The following is a 10093-nucleotide window of genomic DNA, read 5'->3' as shown; positions in this document are numbered from 1 at the left end:
AAAACATCCACGACTATGATTGGTTGTGGTGGTATGCCGTAAAGCGTTTTCTGCCAGCGTTGTCTTATAAATACTCTCCAGACGCATTGAACGGTCTCATTTCGTCAGTCTTCAGGATGGGTGTGGTAAGGTAGCATGCTGACATGCTCTGTCCACGGTGCTGCTAAATGCAGTAATGAAGGTACAATTGAATTACTGAGTAATGTGTAATGTGTTCATCCACGCTGTGGTTTCAATGTTTAGGTACTTCTCTGTTTAATTTTTTTCTCAATATTTGTTATTTCTATTTTCTTAACTGTTGTTGGTTAAGGGCTTTTTAATTAAGCATTTCACTGCTGTTGTATTCGGCGAATGTGACAAATACAATTTGAATAGTTGTGATCATGCTTCCCTGCCACGCGGTGTTGCAAATGGCTGGCTAGCATTAACTCGTTAACGTTTGCAAAAGGGGCATCAATCTACAAGTAGCTAACTATTTTGTCATGGCTTGTCTATTGGCTAATATAACTTGTATATTGTGGTGGCAGCCTATGGTTGTTTTTGACTAGACTGCTGTAGTTTCTAGTCTGTTAGCAAGCCATCTAATGTTAGCAAACAGGCCCGGAGATAACTGGCTAGCTAAATGCCATGTGCACCGCTACGTATGGAGTTTCCTAGATTCAATGGGTGAATTCCATCGATGTGACATGGCTATAGAACTGTCGGGTTTGCTTTCATCTTTACAGATTAATTGTATTGGTGACAATGAGGCCCGTAACATCCTCGCTAACCAGTCTTAACCTAGCTAACGTTAGTTGACTACATACAGGCTGAGGCTCGTTAAATAATCTGCTAGATAACGTCAGTAATGTTTCTCTGGGACTAAAGGTCATTACCCAAACTAATGAACTATTGTTTGCGAATATAACTGAACGGTAATGTGTTACATCTCAAATTGTATTTTCAACGGAACTATGGGCATGTAACGTTGTTTTATGGTTTTGCTTCGCATGCCTTATTCCCTCTGATCCTTGATAATTGCAGGAAATGACAGGCCCCCATTTGGCTATCTTGAGTTGAGCAAGAACTCTGTGCGCCAGCAGCTCTTCCATGTGGTAAGACATTTCCTGTTATGTCTTTGTAAGCACAGTGCCAGTTGGGGCCTTGACATCGTGGGCCTTAGTGCTGGTGCAGTGCATATAGCAATCCATTCTCTTGCAACCCACTGCTGTGCTCACCTAGCAGCAGTGTTACTTAGGAGACTGGACATGTATTTATCTTTAACTAGGCTGTATTTATCTTTAACTAGGCAAGTCAAATTATTTACAATGATTGCCTGCTAAAAGGCTTCCTGCTTGGATGGGGGGGCTGGGACTAACAATAAAATATTATTGGCAAGACACCAACACTACAGAGACCTAAGACACCATAGTGTGGCAGCAGCACAAGACAATCAATTTGTACATGTATTAATACAAAGTATTTGCCATTTATCCATTGCCTTCATCTTTCAGGGAAAAGCTTAATATGAAGATGTTTAATTCAAGATCAAGCTCGGGTATGTTTGATAGCCTTAAGCTTGATATATTAATGGAAGTAATGATGATTGGCTTAAATGTTCAACTGCTCTGAATTGTGATTAAGGTATGCCTTTCTGAACAAACCGGTGATGTAAATGCTGTAAACCAATGTTCATATTCATTGAATTCACTACTTTCCATTGCTTCAACAGCTTCAAGGAGCAACTGAGTTGCCCTGAATACCCAAGAGTTCCTGAGCGTGTGGTCATTCGCCGAGTCATGGTAGTTTGTTTTTCCAAGATATAATCTAATTGATGTAACTCAAATAACCTTGGCATGCATTTAGTTTTATATGGAGTGGTTAATTTCACCACTTGTAATTCCTAGTCCACTTTATTGATATAATCCTCAGTGCTTTGTATTAACTTCCTGTGCTGTACTGAGGCCTATCCCGACAGACTCCTCACTGTGGGCCCTAGTCGTTGGAAATGCCTCAAAGAACAAATTTGTGGTTTCGCTTTACCCACAGGGCTACTGCCATTAGCCCTGTGAGATATTACTACAGAACAAATACTCAAAATTGCAGCTCTGTTTTAAAGTGACACTGTTTCTAATGACCTGCTTGTCTGGTGTAGGTCTACCAAATGGCCACAGGGTGGCTCAAGCCCTGATGCAGAGCGGCCCGTTGGTGAGTATTATTGAGGGCTGACTTTTAGTCTAGCAGGTGCCAAACATTTTAATGGCCCGTCTTAATTTGTACCTGTCTCAGTGGTCTATTCCATTACGGGTACACCGTTAGCACACTTACTGTCAATTTCTAATCTGCGATGTCTATTCGGTCACTGGAAATTGTGGTAATGCGTTCAATATTAGTCTTAAACGGAACCCAAACCGGCTGCGTGCATGCACCATTGTGCATGAATTTTGTTCCGCTTCACCGATCACGACACGCAGGTCAAAACAAACTCTGAACCAATTACATTAATTTGGGAACAGGTCAAACTAGTTAGCGTGCGCTTTCTCGCTTTGTCCTGGGATATCAACTCTATAGTTATTTTACCTGAAATGCACAAGGTCCTCTACTCTGACAATTAATCCATACACACGACGGTCAACTGAATTGTTTCTAGTCATCCCTCCCAGGCTTTTTCTTTGAAATGTTATGGTGTTTGGTAAATCAACTTTCATAGGATTACTACACTGACGGGCAATGGTTCGTCTTTTGATCACCCATGTGGGTATAACCAGTCAGGAGATGGCATGTGGGTAACTGCTTCTATAAACCAATGAGATGGGAGAAGCAGGACTTGCAGCGTAATCTGCGTCAAAAGTAAAGTTCTATTTTAGCCCTGGTCAACGCAGGCGGTCTTTGACGCGTTGACCAGTCGATGACTGGCGGTTTGCTGTTTTGAAGCCTTTATCTTTGCACTCCGCACTTGTAAAACTGTTTTGGAAGCTATAGAAAATTTAATTTTGAGTGTCCTGTGGGTTTGCTGTGACACCTTAATTCATACTTAAGTTATATTGTGCGCTAAATATGAAAGGATACATTTCCTTAACTTCACGCAGCCATCCCATTAGTGGGATCATTTTCATCAACATCCACTGAATTGCACAGCTCCAAATTAAATTGCACTTTCATGAAATCACAAGTGCAATATAGCAAAACACAGCTTAGCTTGTTAATCCACCTGGCATGTCAGATTTCAATAAAGCTTTTCAGCGAAAGCATAACAAGCGTTTATGTAAGAACATCTCTCTAAGTAGGCAAGATATTACAAACACTAGCAGCCAAGTAGATTGGTCAGAAAAGCTAATTAAATCGCTTACCTTTGATCTATGTTTTTCGTTATGTTCAGAAATCCTGGCTCGAGCAGTCACGACATCGCAGAACAATTCCAAATAGTGTCCGTAAAGTGCGTAGAGGGATGTTAAATGTTTATTTATAATCAATCCTCTCGTTTTCACAATATCATCGATAATGTCAACTGGAATGGCTGTTGCGCATGAAACTCTGCTGGCACCCAGCCATCCACTGATGCGATGGGTTCTTTCTCGTTCATTTTTCAACATAAAAGCCTGAAACTGTCTAAAGACTGCTCCCAGCTTGAGGAAGCCATAGGGGAAAAAATCTGGTTGATGTCCCTTTAAATGGAGGCATGGCACCCAATGGAACCGAGCTTTCAGGAAAAGCCACACTTGTTGGATTTTCCTCAGGTTTTCACCAATATTTTGACAGTATTGGAAACTTTAGTTTTCTATCCTAAACTGACAATTATATGCATATTCTAGTTTCGGGGCATGAGAAGTAGGCAGTTAAAAATGAATATGTTTATCCAAAAGCGAAAATACTGCCCCCTACACTAAAGAAGTTAAAGTTAATATTTTTTTTATAGTTCTATTGTTCCCACCACAATATTTGTCCTAAACATTTTAATTGAAATACTGTAATTCCTATAGGGGACTGATTCTTGGGAGTGCCAATATGGCTGACTGATAGCCAATGCTTAACATTCAAAGTTTTATCAGTGGTATGAACCTGGAGATAATTTAAATTACCTTGAGTAAAATCCTTTTAGATATGTGGGCAGGGGTTCTTTTTGGGTCTTGTTCCGACTTGCAGTTAAATTTACAAAATTATCCTCTTTGCCTAAAGGCATGATGGTTATAACTTGGCCCGCAGACCATCTGCTCTGAGGGACTTAGGTTTCAGTCATGGGATTTAGTTTTGAATCCCTGCGGTATATGGGAGGTATAGACTATGATCACCGCACTGCATGGTATCTGCAGCCAGCTGCTACTCCAGTTGGACTGTTCATTAGTCAGTGCAAGAGAAACTCGGCATATGGCATCGTTGGTCTCCATGTCTTTGTGTGTGGCGTCCTGGTATATCTGTCGAGACATTTCACTTCTCATTAAGTTTCCATCATTGAACTTCCGGCATGCAAATTTAATCTGTGTTCTCTTGACAGGCCTGTTGTATCATGTGCCAAGGGCTCTGAGAGGGTAATGAATTAAGTGAGTATTTGTGTACAGTCTCGTGATGCTAGCAGAGTGCCCACTGAGTAGCACTGTATGGTATCTGCAGCCAGCCTTCACCACGGGCTGTTCTGTTCATAACACAGTGCAAGATCAATTCTTCATATGGCATCGTTAGGCTCTGGGCTGGTTTGTGCCTGGCGCCCTGGTATTTGTGCAGAGACAACACTTTCCTTCTCCATGGGCTACTCCCTGACAATGATGTCCCAAATTGACTGTCAATGTATCAAAGTAATATTTCTGGGCATTAAGATGATTTTCAAGTGTGTATTAAAGGCTAAGAATACTGGCCATGAGGTGTGATAAATGCTGTGCTGGAGTGTCTTTAAGGTATTGAGTAATTAAGTGTTGACTTCACTTCAGGTACACCAGGACTGGTCTTTTGATGATCCAGTACACCAGAATTTGGCTGAATGATACATCTCTGGTGAAGGTAACCTCCTTTTGTCCTCCTGAACTTTTTGGCTGTCATCAGTTTGGTCATATACCAAGGCTCTTGGGATATACCGTTCCTGACTTGCTGTGGAATTGACCATAAAGTAAACCTTCCAGTGGGTCTCACCAGCGCCATGCTGGAGGTGCTCTATTGGAAACAGTGCGATAACAAAGTTAGTTGAGTTACTCCCAATTTATTTATATTTAACTTAGTGAATTGTCTCTTTCAGGTTGTGCATCCCTGGCCAACAAATGATCAGTCAGGTGAGGAGCTACTCGGTGTGATGTGTTCCGGATCATTTTCAAAGGGGGCCTGTCGGGCTTTCCCACTGCTGGTCCTTCACGCAGTGATCCCACAGCAGCGCCCCTGGTGACTCAATGCAGATCCTTTTTGCCATGGGTGGTCTGCAGTCTCCACGGGCAACATGACTCCTACTCAATATTACATCAGCGCCTAGATCATGCCTGCTTATTAATGCATAGAAGGAAATTTATTTAAAGTTTACCCAAAATGTATTTCTAATCAACAGGTGATCTGTTTCAGCCCTGCATGCACCTATCAAGTTAAGAGGTGTTTGAAGAAATTAACAAGATGAATGCCTTCAAGATTAAATTTAGAATGCATTTGAAGATGTAGCTCAATCTGACCTGTTGAGCTTCTGATAATTTCAATCAAATATTTGGTTTTGTAATTTGATTACTTCCTACTCTCCTGGAAAAGGGACATGGCAAGTGTTGGGTTCATGACCTGAAATTGAAGATCCCCTGAATTTTCCCATATGCACAAAGCTTAGTTCTCCAATTTGTGTGCACATTTGTTTACGTCCCAGTTAGTTTCTCCTTTGCCAAGATAATCCAGACATTAGAGAAGTGAGGCATATCAAGAAACTGATTACAGGTGCATCTTGAGCTGATGCAAAGCTTTTTGGTGGGGGAAACCAATTCTGATTGGTTCCTTGGTGTGGGCCCTGATCAGTTGACACCTATAGGTTGGGACTTTATTTCATCAGGTAAAATGACTCCAATTACATTTAAATTTCCAGTAGGGATGTTTGGCACAGCCCTCGCACCCACTAAGAAGGTGGATTTCAGTACTAGGTTTGAAGGTGTTCAGTGTTTTGCATAAATTGTGGTTGTGCTTTATCAATGCAATGTTAGTGCCTAGTGTTTCCATGGGGGGGTGGGTGATCTTCACAGGGGAGAAGGTGGAAAGGAACTGACTATTAAAGGTCTGTTAGGGCAGCATTTATGTCTGCCTTGCATAAACGTGGCCAAAGTTCACTCCTGCTAATGCATATTTGCACATGGGTCTGTTACTGGTGGTTGGAGGTGTGTTACAATATGGTTTGGTGCGTGTCAGCCCTACTGGTTCAAAATGTCATGTGGGTCACAAGATTAAAGGATGCCCTTCAGTGAGCAGAGCCTAACCAAGTTTTCTCTGTATTTTGTTCTGTTTGTGGTTAAATTTCACTCTGCACATGCATCCTCTATTAATGGGTGGTTTCCGAAGTTAGTGTGAATGTGCACTTGATGCAATGACGCTTGACGTTATGGTGGGTTGTGAATCAGCTAGTTGGTCAATTAGAAACCTACTCAATACACATGTGTGCTGAGGTAATCAGAGCCAGACACTTTAAAAGTTCCTATAATCCCTGCACAACTTCCAGAACAGTCTCACTGGTCTTGAGGCTGAGCTTCAACGCAAGTGTACATATTTTTGTTGCTCGTTAGAATAGATAACCCCATTGTTTGGACAAGGGCATCATTTTAACTATCGCACGTATTTGCCCTGATGTTTCACTACATAATCACTCCCTCGCAATTGGATTTTTTTTGAACAGCTGAGTTCTTCCCAATATGTGTCTTGGCTCTCTGGTTCATACTTTTGATATAATCTGTAGTGATGGAATTTGAGATTTTTCTAATGTCTTGTGCCTTATTCTTTTCCTCCCAAGGCTTGCTGAAGTAAGATCTCAGGAAGACTACCGATGAGAGTAATCTCATTGAGGGTTTATGCTCTCATTAAATTGAGGATCAAACAGTATGGGGCTCTGTTTCTGTGCCAAGAACAGTCTGTACAGATCCTGCTGTGAACTGCCGTCCACTCCTTCAGACTAATTTCCTGGTCGTGTCCATACCGTCCTCCAATGTAGAATGAAGTCCATTAGAATGTAGCTTTTCCGTGCTCTACTAATTAGCCTATTTCCCCTAGCATCAGTGGAGAATATCAAATCTAAGTTTAGAGTGCATTCTGGAAGTATTCAGCCCCCTTATATTTTTCCACATTTGGTTAGGTTACAGCCTCATTCTAAAATTGTTTAAACAAAAAATGCTCAAACAATACCCCATAATGATAAAGCAAAAAGTTGACAATTTTACAAGTCTATAACATACCTTATTTACATAGGTATTCAGACCCTTTGCTATGAGAGTTGAAATTGAGCTCCGGTGTATCCTTTTTCCATTGATAATCCTTGAGATGTTTCTACAACTTGATAGGAGTCCACCTGTGGTAAATTCAATTGATTGGACATGATTTGGAAAGGCACACACCTGTCTATACATATATAGGTTCCCACAGTTGACAGTGCATCGCAGAGCAAAACTAAGCCATGAGGGCAAAGGAATTGTCCGTAGACCACCAAGACAGGATTGTGTCGAGGCAAAGATTTATCTGTTATTTTACCAGGTAAGTTGACTGAGAACACGTTCTCATTTGCAGCAACAACCTGGGGAATAGTTACAGGGACGAATGAGCCAATTGTAAACTGGGGATTATTAGGTGACCGTGATGGTTTGAGGGCCAGATTGGGAATTTAGCCAGGACGCTGAGGTAAACACCCCTACTCTTACAATAAGTGCCATGGGATCTTTATTGACCTCGGAGAGTCAAGACAACCGTTTAACGGCCCATCTGAAAGACAGCACCCTACACAGGGCAGTGTCCCCAATCACTGCCCTGGGGCAATGGGATATTTTTTTTTTAGACCAGAGGAAAGAGTGCCTCCTACTGGCCCTCCAACACCACTTCCTGCAGTATCTGGTCTCTCATCCAGGAACTGACTAGGACCAACCCTGCTTAGCTTCAGAAGCAAGCCAGCAGTGGTATGCTGCTGGCATTGTGTGCACATTTGAAGAGCCCTAAGAACACAGTGGCCTCCATCATTCTTAAATGGAAGAAGTTTGAAACCACCAAGACTCTTCCTAGAGCTGGCTGCCCTGCCAAACTGAGCAAGCAGGGGTTTAAGGGCCTCTTAGGGAGGTGACCAGGAACCCAATGGTCACTCTGACAGAGCTCCTCTGTGGAAATGGGAGAAGCTTCCAGAAAGACAACCATCTCTGCAGCACTTCACCAATCAGACCTTTATGGTAAAGTTGCCAGATGGAAACCACTCCTCAGTAAAAGGCACATAACAGCCCACTTGGAGTTTGCCAAAAGTCACCTAAAGTACTCTCACAGACCATGGGAAACAAGATTATGTATTCTGATAAACCAAGACATAATTATTTGGCCTTAATGTCAAGTGTCACGTCTGGAAGAAACCTGGCATCATCCTTACGGTGAAGCATGGTGGTGGAAGCATCATGCTGTGGGAATGTTTATCAGCAGCAGGGACTGTGAGACTAATCAGGATCAAGGGACAGATGAACTAAGCAAAGTACAGAGATATCCTTGATAAAAACCTGCTCCAGAGCACTCAATACCGCAGACTTGGGTGAGGTTCACCTTCAACAGGACAATGACCCTAAGCACACGGCCAAGAGAATGCAGGAGTGGCTTTGGGACAAGTCTCTGAATGTCTTTGAGTGGCCCAGCCAGAGCCCAGACTTGAACCCGATCAAAACATCTCTGAAGAGACCTGAAAATAGCTGTGCCGCAACGCTCCCCATCCAACCTGACAGAGCTTGAGAGGATCTGCAGAGCAGGTTGAGAGAAATTCCCCAAATACAGGTGTACCAAGTTTGTATCGTCATACCCAAGAAGACTCGAGGCTGTAATCACTGCCAAAGGTGCTTCAACAAAGTACTGAGTAAAGGGTGAATATTTATGTACATGTAATATGTCCTGGCGGAGATTTTATACATTTGCAAAAATAAAACTGTTTTTGCTTTGTCATTGTGGGGTATTGCGTGTAGATTGAGGGAAAAAGACAATTTAATAAATGTTATATTAAGACTGTTAACGAAACAGAATGTGGAAAAAGTATAGAGGTCTGAACTTTCCAAATGCACTGTAACTGTCACGTCAAATACTACAGGTGTAGACTTTACCATGAAATGCTTCACATGCTCCGAATAAAACCGATGTAGACTTTACTGTGAAATGCTTACTTACGAGCCCTTTCCCAACAATGCAGATTTAAAAAGTACAAAAATCATCAATTAACTGTTCAGCAGTCTTACAGCTTAGGGGTAGAAGCTGTTCAGTAGCCTTTTGGTCCCAGACTTGGAGTTCCGGTATAGTATATGTACAGTCATGTTTTGAACTGTATACCATGGAGTGGGGAGGGGTATAGCTTTTTTCTAAAGGGGAATATGAACTGCATGTTTATTTTCAAGACGCTCAATCGTGGTATCTGATCTCCGGGAGAAGTAGGCCTAGATATTTTTTAAATATGGAAATGCATGCTCTTGCAGGTTCACAAAAGTAAAAATTTATATAGCATCACATGTTTTAATCTGTACAGTATTTCAATGTGGTAAATTTTATGCATCAGACTCTCCCCCAATAAATTGTTCTAACAACCTGATGAACCTGCAGTTCAAGCCTAAAGTTGCCATCTCAGCAACTCCTTCAGACCCATATAAATCTACTTTCACTAGTCCATGTCAATCCAAGGAAAGGGGAGGTGGTGGAAATGGCACTAGAGAAACTTCAAGAATACAAAAAAACATCTGAAGGGAAATGTCCTTTGAACTGAACAATACCATATTTTCCACACCCTCAACTAGGCCCTAGCTTTGCGAGATCAGAGTGGCTGTAGGGTCTTATCACTGCCACAGACAAAAAAAGCTTGTTATTTTATGGCTCCAGTCAGCTAGGGCCTTAGTTACCACCAGTCATAGCCTGTGAATAATTAAACTGCTGTCTAGTTTTTATACTGAAGCAAGGCCTAGTC

The 10093-nt window shown here is 41.9% G+C and overlaps 1 long non-coding RNA gene and 3 other non-coding genes across 5 annotated transcripts; all 4 read left to right on the top strand.

Annotated features, from left to right (window-relative positions):
- The first annotated feature begins 24 nt into the window (after nucleotides 1-24).
- On the top strand, nucleotides 25-6400 carry LOC112228359. 2 transcript variants are annotated; one of them, XR_002950036.2, is made up of 9 exons: nucleotides 25-181; nucleotides 1024-1094; nucleotides 1494-1537; nucleotides 1712-1781; nucleotides 2135-2187; nucleotides 4472-4517; nucleotides 4902-4971; nucleotides 5204-5237; nucleotides 5518-6400. It is a non-coding gene; the product is annotated as an uncharacterized LOC112228359 (long non-coding RNA). The 2 variants fall into 2 exon arrangements; XR_002950035.2 differs by having other exon boundaries at nucleotides 5504-6400.
- LOC112229157 lies at nucleotides 1938-2071 on the top strand. Its single transcript, XR_002950133.1, has one exon. It is a non-coding gene; the product is annotated as a small nucleolar RNA SNORA18 (small nucleolar RNA).
- Nucleotides 4269-4405, top strand: LOC112229154. Its single transcript, XR_002950130.1, has one exon. It is a non-coding gene; the product is annotated as a small nucleolar RNA SNORA8 (small nucleolar RNA).
- Nucleotides 4567-4706, top strand: LOC112229156. Its single transcript, XR_002950132.1, has one exon. It is a non-coding gene; the product is annotated as a small nucleolar RNA SNORA8 (small nucleolar RNA).
- Nucleotides 6401-10093: the final 3693 nt, after the last annotated feature.

Source organism: Oncorhynchus tshawytscha, linkage group LG30 (genome assembly GCF_018296145.1).
Source record: "Oncorhynchus tshawytscha isolate Ot180627B linkage group LG30, Otsh_v2.0, whole genome shotgun sequence".
In the NCBI taxonomy this organism is placed as follows: domain Eukaryota; kingdom Metazoa; phylum Chordata; class Actinopteri; order Salmoniformes; family Salmonidae; genus Oncorhynchus; species Oncorhynchus tshawytscha.
This window is presented reverse-complemented; position numbering and strand designations above follow the sequence as displayed.